The 14369-nt window shown below is 36.0% G+C and overlaps 1 long non-coding RNA gene across 4 annotated transcripts in view; it reads left to right on the top strand.

Moving 5' to 3' along the window:
- The window catches only part of LOC129649878 (uncharacterized), a 278357-nt gene that overhangs the window by 111760 nt on the left and 152228 nt on the right, over positions 1–14369 (top strand). Inside the window, exon 5 of one of the 4 annotated variants that reach the window (XR_008713350.1) lies at positions 5273–5398. The exons of the other annotated variants lie outside the window; for them this stretch is intronic. This is a non-coding gene — a long non-coding RNA (uncharacterized LOC129649878). Of the gene's footprint in view, positions 1–5272; positions 5399–14369 lie in introns of those variants that run through there. 4 annotated transcript variants of the gene reach the window in all.

The following is a 14369-nucleotide window of genomic DNA, read 5'->3' as shown; positions in this document are numbered from 1 at the left end:
CAAATAAATGCAAAGAAATAGAGGAAAACAACAGAATGGGAAAGACTAGAGATCTCTTCAAGAAAATTAGAGATACCAAGGGAACATTTCATGCAAAGATGGGCTCGATAAAGGACAGAAATGGTATTGACCTAACTGAAGCAGAAGATATCAAGACGAGGTGGCAAGAATACACAGAAGAACTGTACAAAAAAAGATCTTCATGACCCAGATAATCACGATGGTGTGATCACTGACCTAGAGCCAGACATCCTGGAATGTGAAGTCAAGTGGGCCTTAGAAAGCATCACTATGAACAAAGCTAGTGGAGGTGATGGAATTTCAGTTGAACTATTTCAAATCTTGAAAGATGATGCTGTGAAAGTGCTGCACTCAATATGCCAGCAAATTTGGAAAACTCAGCACTGGCCAAGGACTGGAAAAGCTCAGTTTTCATTCCAATCCCAAAGAAAGGCAATGCCAAAGAATGCTCAAACTACTGCATGATTGCACTCATCTCACATGCTAGTAAAGTAATGCTCAAAATTCTCCAAGCCAGGCTTCAGCAATATGTGAACTGTGAACTTCCTGATGTTCAAGCTGGTTTTAGAAAAGGCAGAGGAACCAGAGATCAAATTGCCAACATCCGCTGGATCATGGAAAAAGCAAGAGAGTTCCAGAAAAACATCTATTTCTGCTTTTTTGACTATGCTAAAGCCTTTGACTGTGTGGATCACAATAAACTGTGGAAAATTCTGAAAGAGATGGGAATACCAGACCACCTGACCTGCCTCTTGAGAAATCTGTATGCAGGTCAAGAAGTAACAGTTAGAGCTGGACATGGAACAACAGACGTGTTCCAAATAGGAAAAGGAGTATGTCAAGGCTGTATATTGTCACTCTGCTTATTTAACTTCTATGCAGAGTACATCATGCAAAACGCTGGACTGGAAGAAGCACAAGCTGGAATCAAGATTCCTGGGAGAAATATCAATAACCTCAGATATGCAGATGACACCACCCTTATGGAAGAAAGTGAAGAGGAACTAAAAAACCTCTAGATGAAAGTGAAAGTGGAGAGTGAAAAAGTTGGCTTTTCAGAAAATAAAAATCATGGCATTTGGTCCCATCACTTCATGGGAAATCGATGGGGAAACAGTGGAAACAGTGTCAGACTTGATTTTTTTGGGCTCCAAAATCACTGAGATGGTGACTGCAGCCATGAAATTAAAAGACGCTTACTCCTTGGAAGGAAAGTTATAAGCAACCTAGATAGCATATTCAAAGGCAGAGACATTACTTTGCCAACAAAGGTCCATCTAGTCAAGGCTATGGTTTTCCCAGTGGTCATGTATGGATGTGAGAGTTGGACTGTGAAGAAGGCTGAGCACCAAAGAATTGATGCTTTTGAACTGTGGTGTTGAAGAAGACTTGAGAGTCCCTTGGACTGCAAGGAGATCCAACCAGTCCATTCTAAAGGAGATCAGCCCTGGGATTTCTTTGGAAGGAATGATGTTAAAGCTGAAACTCCAGTACTTTTGCCACCTCATACGAAGAGGTGACTCATTGGAAAAGACTCTTAATGCTGGGAGGGATTGGGGGCAGGAGGCGAAGGGGACGACAGAGGATGAAATGGCTGGATGGCATCACTGACTTGATGGACGTGAGTCTCGGTGAACTCCGGGAGTTGGTGATGGACAGGGAGGCCTGGAGTGCTGCAATTCATGGGGTTGCAAAGTGTCGGACATGACTGAGTAACTGAACTGAGCAGTGACTCAGTACTCTTGCCTGGAAAATCTCATGGGCGGAGGAGCCTGGTAGGCTGCAGTCCATAGGGTTGCAAAAAGTCGGACAGGATTGAGCGACTTCACTTTCACTTTTCACTCATGCATTGGAGAAGGAAATGGCAACCCACTCCAATGTTCTTACCTGGAGAATCCCACGGATGGGGGAGCCTGGTGGGCTGCTGTCTATGGGGTCACACAGAGTCGGACACAAATGAAGTGACTTAGCAGCAGCAGCAGCAGCAGCAGCAGCAGTGACTCAGATGGTAAGGAATCTGTCTGCAATGGAGGAGACCCAGGTTTGACCCCTGGGCTGGGAAGATCCCCTGGAGTAGAAAATATTGGCAACTTGCTCCAATATTCTTGCCTGGAAAATCCATGGACAAAGAAGCCTGGCAGCAGGCTACAGTCCATGGAGTCAGAAAGAATTGTACATGACTGAGCATGCATGCTTCCAAGGCAGTTGGTATTTGACTCTGTTGAAGGAGAGAAAGATGTTCTGTAGAGGAAGGTGCATTTATTTACTTTCGTATATGTTGGTGTTTTTTTTTCTTTTGCTTGTGATGAGAACTTTAAGATTTATTCTCTTCAGTTCAGTTCAGTCGCTAAGTCATGTCTGACTCTTTGCAACCCCATGAATCACAGCATGCCAGGCCTCCCTGTCCATCACCAACTCCCAGAATTTACTCAAACACATGTCCATCAAGTCGGCGATACCATCCAGCCATCTCATCCTCTGTTGTCCCCTTGTCCTCCTGCCCCCAATCCCTCCCAGCATCAGTCTTTTCCAATGAGTCAACTCTTCACATGAGGTGGCCAAAGTATTTGAGTTTCAGCTTCAGCATCAGTCCTTCCAATGAATATTTGGGACTGATTTCCTTTAGGATGGACTGGTTGGATCTCCTTGCGGTCCAAGGGACTCTCAAGAGTCTTCTCCAACGCCACAGTTCAAAAGCATCAGTTCTTTGGTGCTCAGCTTTCTTCACAGTCTAACTCTCACATCCGTACATAACCACTGGAAAAACCATAGCCTTGATGAGCAGTGTTAACTATGGTCATCATGTACATTTCATCTCTAATACTTATAACTAGAAGTTTGTACCTTCTGACCACCTTCATCCAATTCCTTCACCTCCCCTCCATTCCTTTGGTAACCACCACTAGGATCTTTTGTTCTATGAGTTTGTTTCTTTTTTAAGGTTTTCCATATGTAAGTGATATCGTAGAGTATTTATCTGTTTGACTTATTTTGTATAGTATAATGGCCCCAAGGTTATCCATGTTGTAGCAAAAGGAAATATTTCCATCTTTTTTTATGTCTGAATAGTATTCTATGATGGCTAATGATAAAGAGTAATTTTTCAGGTGGCTTTTTGCCATCTACAGACACTCCAGTGTACTTTCTTTTCATGTCTTTGCCCATTTTCTAACTGGGTTATTTCTGTTTTTCTACAGTTGAGCTTTGAGAATGCTTTAAAAATTCTACATACCAAGGTGTCTAGCATATTGATTTTGTGCCTGAAAAGTTGCTGATCTTGTTTGTGTGCGCTCATTTCTTAGAATTCTCTATGTGCAAGATCATGTAATTTATCATCAGAGATAATTTTACTCTTTTATTACCAGTCTAGATATCTTTTAATTTTCTTGCCAATTTCTTTGACTAGAACCTCCAGTAAAACATTTTATAGAAGCTGCAATAGCAGACATCCTTGTCTTGCTCTTACTTTTAGGAAAAAGTATTCAGTCTTTCACCACTAAGTATGATGATAGATGTGAGTTTTCATAGATATCTTTTATAAAGTTGAAAAAGTTCCTTTCTATTCCTTGTTTGCTATATTTTATTTTGAAATCATAAAGTGGTGTTGAATTATCTCAAATGCCTTTTAAAAATCTATTGATATGATTATGGATTTTGTTCTTTATTTATTGCTATTGTGTATTATATTTATTGAATTTTGGCTGTTCAACCAACCAACCCTTGCATTCCTGGAATAAATCTTACTTTACCATGTTACATAAATCTTTTTGTATAACTGTATTTCTCCTTTGAATTGCTAGCATTTTGTTACTAGAATTGTCTAGTGACCTTCTAAGGATCAAAACATTTAGTGACTCTCTGGATCAAACTAAGTCCAGGGACATTTATTCATTGATATAGCATCTGCTATTATTTTACATCTTTTTCTAATATTTTTCTTTTTTCTCATTTATCACATGAAAAGCCATCAGTTTTTCATATCCTTCCCCTGGCTTCACCCTGTCCTGGTCTCTCTCTCGCCACATCAATTATAGATAGAACTTATTTTTGTATCTCCTCCTCTAAAATGTGTTCTTCTCAAAGTTAGGGATTTAATTTTCTCACTTGTGATAGTGTCTGATACTTTGAAGACTTCCAAGTTCTTTCTCCTCTTCCTCTTCTTCCTTTTAATCTTCCCTGCGCTTTCCATTTCTCTTCCTTCTCATCATTTTCTTCCTCCTCCTCCTGCACTTCTTTCTCTTTTTCTGACTTAATGAGTATATAAATACGAAAAACTAATGATTATATAAAAATAGAAAATTTCACAAAAAAGTGAAGAATATACTTTCCCATTTAAACTCTATCTATAAACTATTAAATTGATCTATTTTGGGAAGACATATCAATTTAACATTTAGACATTTATGGGTAAAGCAAAGCTAAATGATTCCCTACAAATTCTGATGGGATGCACTATGCTGTTGATGTGAAGAGATAATAATTGCTGGCATTTCTCAATCATGTTTGAAAAGGAGTCACTTGGGAAATACTGCAGCAGTCACCTGAGGACTGAGTTTCTCTTTTTTGTGGAGAAAACCAGTTGCCTATTCATTCAGACATGACATGGTGGTGCATAAGTGTAACTCAATATCCTGTATTTTATAAATATTATCTTTCTGGCCAATTTATTAAGCTGTTGCTCACCTGTTATAAAGTTAGGTCATTACTATTTTAGATAAATATAAACATTTGATGTTTATGATGATGTCTTATCTGAAACTAGTTCCTCAGCATGGTTTCTTGTTACAAAAAGAAAAAATGTGAAACATTTCAAAGCATCAGCATAACAGAAATTCAAAAATAAAAGTCAATTTCAGAGTGAAATCTTAGAGAGAAACTGTATATTTATCCCTGCTGTGGTCAGGTAGCAAATTTAGCTGGCTAAATACAGGCTTCCCAGGTGGCTTAGTGGTAAAACAATTCTGCCTGCTGATGCAGGAGACACAGGAGACATGGATTCGATCCCTGGGTTGGGAAGATCCCCTGCAGGAGTAAATGACAACCCACTCCAGTATTCTTGCCTGGGAAATCCCATGGACAGAGGCACCTGGCAGGCTACAGTCCATGGGGTGGCAAAGAGTCAGACACGACTGAGCAATGGAGCATGCACGCAATAGGGAAATATCTAGTGATATTTCACATATGATAGTGAAAGTGTCAGTTGCTCAATCATGTCTGACTCTTTGTGACCTCATGGATTGTTGCCTTCCAGGCTCCTCTGTCCATGGGATTCTCCAGGCAAGAAAAATTCCACAATGAAGCTAATATTTCTTAAGAAATATATTTATTGTTTATGCTTTTATACTACAATAGGAATATTCATTTGATTGTTAAATCTGACTCACTTGAAAAAATGTACTTCTAGTTAAAAAATAAAGAATAAAATATTTACTAAAAATTGCCTTTGTTTTTCCAGAGAAACAGTTGCAATAACTATAAATCTAAGATTTAACACACAGGTTGTGGAAGCAATATAAATTTAATAATGAATCAAATTGAGTTAATAACATAAAATATGAATTATTTGAATACATAAATATTAATCTTTCCTCTGTCTATACTAATTAAAGTGAAAGAAAGTGAAAGTGAAGTCACTCAGTCGTGTCCAGCTCTTTGCGAACCCATGGAATGTAGCCTACCAGGCTCCTCTGTCCATGGGATTTTTCCAGGCAAGAGTACTGGAGCGGGTTGCCATTTCCTTCTCCAGGGGATCTTCCCAATTCAGGGATCGAACTCTGGTCTCCTGCATTGCAAGCAGATGTTTTTACCATCTGAGCCACCAGGGAAGGTGCTTTTTTGATAAGTTAATTAGTCTGATCAACTGAAAGTTACATGTGAGAAATTTCCCTGATACTCATCCCTCCAATCAATCACTAAAATCATTGTTTTTAACTCTTTACTATATTTTGAATCTTCCTTCTGACTTCACTTCTGCTGACAACCACTTAATTTATGTCCTATTACTTGAGAAGTCAATTCTTAGGATGACTTTTTAATTTGCCCATCTCCGTTAAATTTCCTTTGACTAATGTTTTTTCATGTCTCTTCTTAAAATTCATTAAGAGCCCTATTATTCGTAGAATAAGGTAAAATCCCATTGTAAGATCAAGCATGAACCCTCAATTTGGAAATTAGTTTATGTCAAAAGTTGTTCCCAAAAGTACCCAATTGTTTTGAACCTGATGTATCCCCAGAATGTCCTCTACTGCGGTTTATATTTGGTTATTTGTGAACCTCGCTGTTTTTTAACTTTAAAAGTCAGTTATAAGAATTTTCTTATTCATCGTGAACAAATACCTACTTTGGATGTCAGTCATTCCCTCTGTGTACTGTACTAAATTTACCAATAGGTTCCTGACTCATCGTATGGAGATTGTATGTGTCATTCTCTTCTAACCAACTTGACTGTAAGACAGGTTTATTCATTTTTACATCTTCATTGCTGGCAAATGCCTAAATATATTTATTAGGTATTCATTAATTAAGTAGACTATGCTAGCTTTTCCCTAAATCATTTTCTACTTCTTCCTGGGCTAGATTAACTTTCCCAGTTTTTCAGATTTTCTTAGGTAGGGTTGTGTGACAGTGTTCTACTCAATGGAAGGTGAAATGACATTGTCTGCTTCCAGGCCTTTGTACCTTTATTTTCCAAACCAATAATTTAGAGAATGACAAAGCTATAAGATGAAGGGATGCTAAGTTCATGGGTATTTCCTTGGTCACTTGCTGGTCATGAATGCTCAGAAATTTATCTCTGCAAGAAGTAAACTATTTTGTTAAGCCATGAGATTTGGAAATTCATTTCTTCTCTTAGATACCTTGCATTAAATATGATTTTTAGCTTAATTGAACAGATTTTAACATTTTGAATAAGTTTTACTGTATTTGGTTTATCCATTAAATTAGAATATAATATTAGATGAAAGTAAAAAATTAAAATAGAGTGTTCTATGCCAAATATTTTATAGTAATTGTCTCTAATTTATTATTCTATTTTCATAAATGGAAAAGTGAGATTTGGGAAGATAAACAGTTGTTCCAGGATATAGAACCAGTTGTGAACCCTCCAGTCAATCAATCAACAGAAAGTTCATAATCATGCACCACAGCATTCTGAAATAATTCTAGACTTCTGTGATGATTCAGAAAAACCTTTGAAATCAAGTCTGTTGATGTGAGCACTGCTCATCACTTTGGGAGTGAGTCATTATGTATCTATCTTTAGTACACAGATTTTCCAATCAATTATCTTTAATAATAGGGCCTTAATATTAGTTTATGGATCTACCACTGGATCAACTATATATGCTAATATTTTAAAGGTTTTAGTTTTTCTGACCATAAATTTTGAATGATAGAGCTTTTATGCACATAACTTACAAATTCAAATATTGGATAATAAATACCGTATACAATTCACATTTTCAGCAAACATATTTTGGCTGGGTTCTGATATGAGACAGAAATAATTTAACCATCATTAAAGAATTTGGTTGCTACTTTGTTGATTCATAATGACAACTATAGCTGCCTTGTTTTAATTTGCTGCTGTCCTTTAGTCGCTAAGTTGTGTCTGACTGTTTTGTGATCCCATGGACTTTAGTCACCCAGGTTCCTCTGTCCATGGGATTTTCCAGGCAAGAATACTGGAGTGGGTTGCCATTTCCTTTCCAGGGAATCTTCCCAACCCAGGGATCAAACTCAGATCTCCTGCATTGGCAGGCAGATTCTTTACTAATGAGCCACCTGGGAACCCTCTTGTTTTAACTAGCTAATATCTGTCACTGATTTTGTTTGCCTTAGATAAATAGGGTTTCTGTGATGACATAATCCAAAACACTAAAATAGATGGAACATTTATTTTGTATGAGGTTAAACAGTAAATTGTTAAAAATTCATTATTAATGATACTATAACATTATAAAAAGCATTTTTATAAATTAAAAAATCAGTCATTTCAGTTCAGTCACTCAGTTGTGTCCGACTCTTTGCCACCCCATGAACCACAGCATGACAGGCCTCCCTGTCCATCACTAAGTCTCGGAGTTTACCCAAACTCATGTCTATTGAGTCCGTGATGGCATCTAACCATCTCATCCTCTGTGTCCCCTTCTCCTCCTGCCTTCAATCTTTCCCAACATCAGGGTCTTTTCAAATGAGTCAGCTCTTTGCTTTATGTGGCCAAAATATTGGAGTTTCAGCTTCAACATCAGTCCTTCCAATGAACACACAGAACTGATTTCCTTTAGGATGGACTGGTTGGATCTCCTTTCAGTCTAAGGGACTCTCAAGAGTCTTCTACAATACCACAGTTCAAAAGCATCAATTCTTCACTGCTCAGCTTTCTTTATAGTCCAACTCTCACATCCATACATAACTACTGGAAAAACCATAGCCTTGACTAGATGGACCTTTGCTGACAAAGTAATGTCCCAGCTTTTTAATATGCTGTCTAGGTTGGTCATAACTTTCCTTCCAAGGAGTAAGCGTCTTTTAATTTCAAAGCTGCAGTCACCATCTGCAGTGAATTTGGAGCCCAGAAAAATAAAGTCAGCCACTGTTTCCACTGTTTACCCATCTATTTCCCATGAAGTGATGGGACCGGATGCCATGATCTTCGTTTTCTGAATGTTGAGTTTTAAGCCAACTTTTTCACTCTCCTCTTTCACTTTTATCAAGAGGCTCTTTGGTTCTTCTTCACTTTCTGCCATAAGGGTGGTGTCATCTGCATATCTGAGGTTATTGATAATTCTCCCGGCAATCTTGATTCCAGCTTATGCTTCCTCCAGCCCAGCATTTCTCATGATGTACTCTGTATATAAGTTAAATAGGCAGGGTGACAATATACAGCCTTGACATACTCCTTTTCCTGTTTGGAACCAGTCTGTTGTTGCATGTCCAGTTCTAACTGTTGCTTCCTGACCTGCATATAGGTTTCTCAAGAGGCAGGTCAGGTGGTCTGGTATTCCCATCTCTTTCAGAATTTTCCACAGTTTCTTATGATCCACAAAATCAAAGGATTTGGCATAAACAAAGCAGAAATAGATGTTTTTCTGGAACTCTCTTGCTTTTTTTGATGATCCAGTGGATGTTGGCAATTTGATCTCTGGTTCTTCTGCCTTTTCTAAAACCAGCTTGAACATCTGGAAGTTCATGGTTCATGTATTGCTGAAGCCTGGCTTGGAGAATTTTGAGCATTACTTTACTAGCGTGTGAGATGAGTGCAATTGTGCGGTAGTTTAGCATTGTTTGGCATTGCCTTTCTTTGGGATTGGAATGACAACTAAACTTTACCAGTCCTATGATCTCAATTTATTAAAATAAATTAGGCTATTTGATGTTTTTCATAATTTATTATTTCAATTTTGCATCTTGTTCTGAAACTGTAGGGTAACTCTCCTGCACTATTCCATTGGAAAAGTCCTCTCATATGCATTAATTCTTACCACATCATCTTTTTTCTTTTACCTAAAGGCTGACTATTGCTTTTATGTAATTTTTATAGCATTCATAACATTCATTCTGAGAATATATTCAATTTCTACTCTGACTCTTTCAAGACTTTGGCTCAAGTACCCACTTACCTAAATGAACTGAAGTGTTCCCAAATCCTGATCTGGGAGGGAAAGGATATCAGTGTTTTCCCTAGGCTCTCGTATCACCCCCTTCATACCTCAGTTGCAGCATTTGCATGGTATTTCAGTTATGTTTTTATTCTTTAAATAATTGCCTTTTTTGTCTCACAAAATAATCGAGATAATTTTTAGCAGATTCAAAGAAGAGATCCTAAAGTTAAAAATCACTGACATGAAGGAAAAAAACACTAAGAAGGAGAAAACTTCACCATGATGATAGTTTTGATGGCCAAGTCTCTGATTGAGCTCATAGTTTTCTCTTGGACAAAGCAAAGAGGAAAACGTAATCACTGAGACAGTATTTTTATAGCACTTGGTTGTAAAATAAATTTCTCATATAATATTGTTCACACTGATAGTATTAGCAGAATGCCGATAATAGTGTAGAAGCAAATATTTTGAAAAAGTATAGTCATTATTTTCGTCTACTTCTTTCTTACAGATTCTGTTCTTAACCCCAAATCATCATCACATCATCAGTGTAATTTAACAAAAAAGTACACATAGATGAGCATTTAAATCCAGATCATTTTTTTTAAAGAGAGTTGAAGTATCAACATTAGAGTGTTATAGTTCTTTTAGAATTCTGCCTTTTGCATTACTGAAAGACAGACTGTATATTAAACTTCTTTATATCCAGTTACAGTAAACAAGTTACAGATACATAGTAAAGGTTGAATGAATGAGTGAAATATTTTACTCATCATTGATCAGTACACATAGTAACTAACATTCTTATTTTATACTTTGTGAACATGAAATAAAAATTACAAGCTAGATGAGAAAATAGGTCACTTTTGATTTGCATATATTATTGTGATCTTATACACATAGACACACATATACACACACATATATTGAACTTTACTTTTACTCGCTTCAATAATTGATGCAGTTGGTTAAATTATATGACATTTCCCCTTCTCTTCTGTTAATTCAGTTCTTTTGAAGCAGCATAGTCTATTTGTATACATTCAGTTCAATGTGTCCCAGAATAACAGTCTGTCCCCACCTAGTGCTGTCTTTCTTTAGGTATTCAGTTCTCATTGTTACATTTTGTTTAATTCACTTCCTCTTGCAGGTTTTCTCATTTAAATTCTCAGACTTGAGACACTGAAATTTGAAATTTCAACCTTAACAAAATTTTCCTTTGTTCAGCTCCAATGGAGTTGAGCTTTGGTGAGATGAGGTTAAATATGGGGTGACCACAACTTCGTCTGCTCTTGTACACTTTTCATAGATAAACAGCACACTAGGCTATACTTTTAAACCACACAATTAATGACAGAATATGCAGTGTGCAGTGCTGTTAAAATTCCAATGTATTACCGGAATCCTAAGCACTTTATAACACTTATAGCCCAAAAATGTGGAATTCAAAATTTCACTATACCTATTGAAATTCTAGGAGATGTTTGAGAATAATGGAATAAAATAAGGATTTAAATATTTCCAACTACTTTAATCAGTTAATTATGAAATGAATTATTGAGTTAATGTTGACTTGCCTGCAGAACAATTTTCAATTAGTATTTCCCAGTGATTCCAAAAAAAAAAAAATTGAAAAGGGCAGATTTTAATGTTAGCATTTTTACTAATACATTCTGTTTTTCAAGCATTCAGTTCAGTTCAGTTCAGTCACTCAGTCCTGTCTGACTCTTTGCGACGCTGTGAATCTCAGCATGCCAGGCCTCCCTGTCCATCACCATCTCTCGGAGTTTACTCAAACTCACATCCATTGAGTCGGTGATGCCATCCAGCCATCTCATCCTCTGTCGTCCCCTTTTCCTTTTGCCCCCAATCCCTCCCAGCATCAGAGTCTTTTCCAATGAGTCGACTCTTCGCATGAGGTGGCCAAAGTACTGGAGTTTCAGCTTCAGCATCATTCCTTCCAAAGAACACCCAGGGCTGATCTCCTCTAGAATGGACTGCATTGGCTTAGTCTAATTGTAGATAGGGAGGCTTTTCAATCTAAAATATTTCTCAAAATTACATGTTATATATACATGTATATATATAAGTTATATATAAAAGTTCTCTTCCTCTGCTCTACTGGTATCCATTGCATTCCCAGACTTCATCATGGTAATGCATTCATTTGCTTCATTTTCTTTTATTTTTTGTTAGGTCTTTAAATTCGTTAACAAAATACTGGAGCACTGAGAGCTTTTATGCATGATGTTTATGTGCTAAAGCTGTATGACCTTTTCAAAATTCTTCCATTCATTTTGCTGGAAATTGTTTTTCATACAACTGAAATACAGTGGTTTTGACAGAATCAAGTAGCTTCAGGTTTTGAGTTATACAACTATGATTTTTATTAAGGCAGGAGAGAAATTCAAAGAAAATTTTCTAAATTATAAAAAAAGTTATTCAAGATAAGATGTAGAAAGAATTTAGTATATAAAAATAAACTAAAACTTACAAATAGAATTCTTGATCTTCATTCTAGACCTTGAGTCTTTGTTATTTTCATTAATTCACTCAACCATAAATGTTTTTTCAGGCAGACTCAAAACAAAGATTTTTTGGAATGAAACATGAATTTCACCCACTATAGATTTTCAGAAAGCTATAATTGAATGAATAAAATAAACACATACATTTTTGCTACATTAGATAATGATAGAAAGATTCAGATTTTAGAAAATGAAGACAGTCCTTCCAACTGGGGAAACACAAAAGCCTTCTAGAGAAGATGGTACATGAGGTAGGCCTGAAAAGACCAGGAGAATTTGAATAAATGTGGATTAGAAGAAGACATTTTAGACAGAGGGATTTGCTAGAAGTTAAATATAGTTGGAGAGTCACAGTGTTTGTTTTGCTTTAGTTTAATTTATTTTTCTATAACTTAAAAAAAAAAGTATTATTATAGTTACCTGCTTCCCAGTGGTAAAGAATCTCCCTGCCAATGCAGAAGATGCAAGAGACACAGGGTCGATCCCTGGGTCAGGAAGATCCCCTGGAGGAGGAAATGGCAACCCAATCCAGTATTCTTGCCTGGAAAATTCCATGGACGGAGGAACCTGGTGGGCTACTGTCCATGGGGTTGGAAAGAGTCGGAGTTGGCTGAGCACACACACAACGAATAATTTTGTGACAGATATAAAATCCTTGAATGTATTTTCACACTTTTAAGTGCACCTGGGACATTTCCAAAAATGAACCATAAGCTGAAGCATAATGGAAATCTGAAGAAGTTTCAAAGGTTGGAATCATATGTCTCTGACTACAGAGCAAAAAAACTCTGGAAACTAAATTCCAAATAGATAAGTAGAAAGTGCTTACATGTTTAAAAGTTAGGAAGCAAACTGTTAAGTAACTCATGGATCAATAAGATATCATAGTGTAAATTTTAAATTATTTTGGACTGAGTACTAAAATGTCACATATCAAAGCTTGTGAAATAAAGCTAAACTTGTGCTTAGAAGAAATGATACATGTTTGTGTATTTTAAGAATGACCTGCAAGTTAATAATACAGACATTCAGCCCCAGAAGTTATTTTTCACAAAGGCAAAAAATAAAACTCAAAAAAGTAGAAGGAAGTAAATCATAAAGACATAACTTTAAAAGTTGATAAAATACTGGCAAAATATGAAACATAGAGGATTAATGAGGTAGAAGCTTTGCTTTGAAAATACTAATATAATTGATAAGTCTCTGTGAAAATTTTTATGAAGGAAAAAAGTGCTATCACTGCAGAACCTGAATGCACTAAAAATCAGAAGTGAATATTATAAAATATACCAATAAATTAAACATTTGGAATAAATAGGCACAACTGGCTGTATTTTTAAATATTAGCCACAGTTACAACTTCTTTTTTACAAATACAATTTTAGAAAACCTTAAAACATTTTTAGAAAAGGACTAAACCTAAAAAATAATGTTTAAGAATCTGTGTAATACAATACACTGTTTAGGAAAGTTAAGAATAACTTAAATAAACTGAAGTGGTAAACCATGTTCATGGATTAAAAGATGCAGTACTGTGATAAGATCAGTTGGCCTCAAATTGCTTTACAGACTCTAAGCAGTGTCAATGAAAATACTAACAGTTTCTGGTGAAATCTGAAAATCTGGAGGGACAAGAATATCCAAACACTGGTAAAAAAAAAAAAAATATATATATATATATATATATATGGAAATGTCTATACTATCAAACATCATCATGTATTTTAAAGATACAATAATCAAGAAAATATAATATTGCCATAATGATCAACAAAGAGAACCCCTCAAAAGGGATAGACTCTTGAGAACACTCATCACTTATATACAGGCACTTGATTTATGACAAAGATGATACTTCAGAAAATGGGTCAATGATATTTTCAGTTGGATACTGGATCAGTTGTATGTCCATATGATAATAGTAGAAAATTGACTCCTACATTACAATATACATAAAATTCTACAAAATTTGATTCCTACTTGTACATAAGACAGAAAAAATGTCTACATGTGCAACAAGAGCTGTGTATGAGAATGCTTAGAACAGCATTATTTCCAATAACCTAAACATGAAACAAACCTCAAATCCTTTGTCTTATAGATTAAGGCAAGTTATTGATTACAAATTATTATGAATTTTAAATTTTGTTGTATGATCCATTATGATGATTAATTTAACTTCACACTTACATATTCTACATTTTTCTATAATGCG

This window comes from Bubalus kerabau, chromosome 4 (genome assembly GCF_029407905.1).
Source record: "Bubalus kerabau isolate K-KA32 ecotype Philippines breed swamp buffalo chromosome 4, PCC_UOA_SB_1v2, whole genome shotgun sequence".
NCBI classification, from domain to species: Eukaryota; Metazoa; Chordata; class Mammalia; order Artiodactyla; family Bovidae; genus Bubalus; species Bubalus kerabau.
This window is presented reverse-complemented; position numbering and strand designations above follow the sequence as displayed.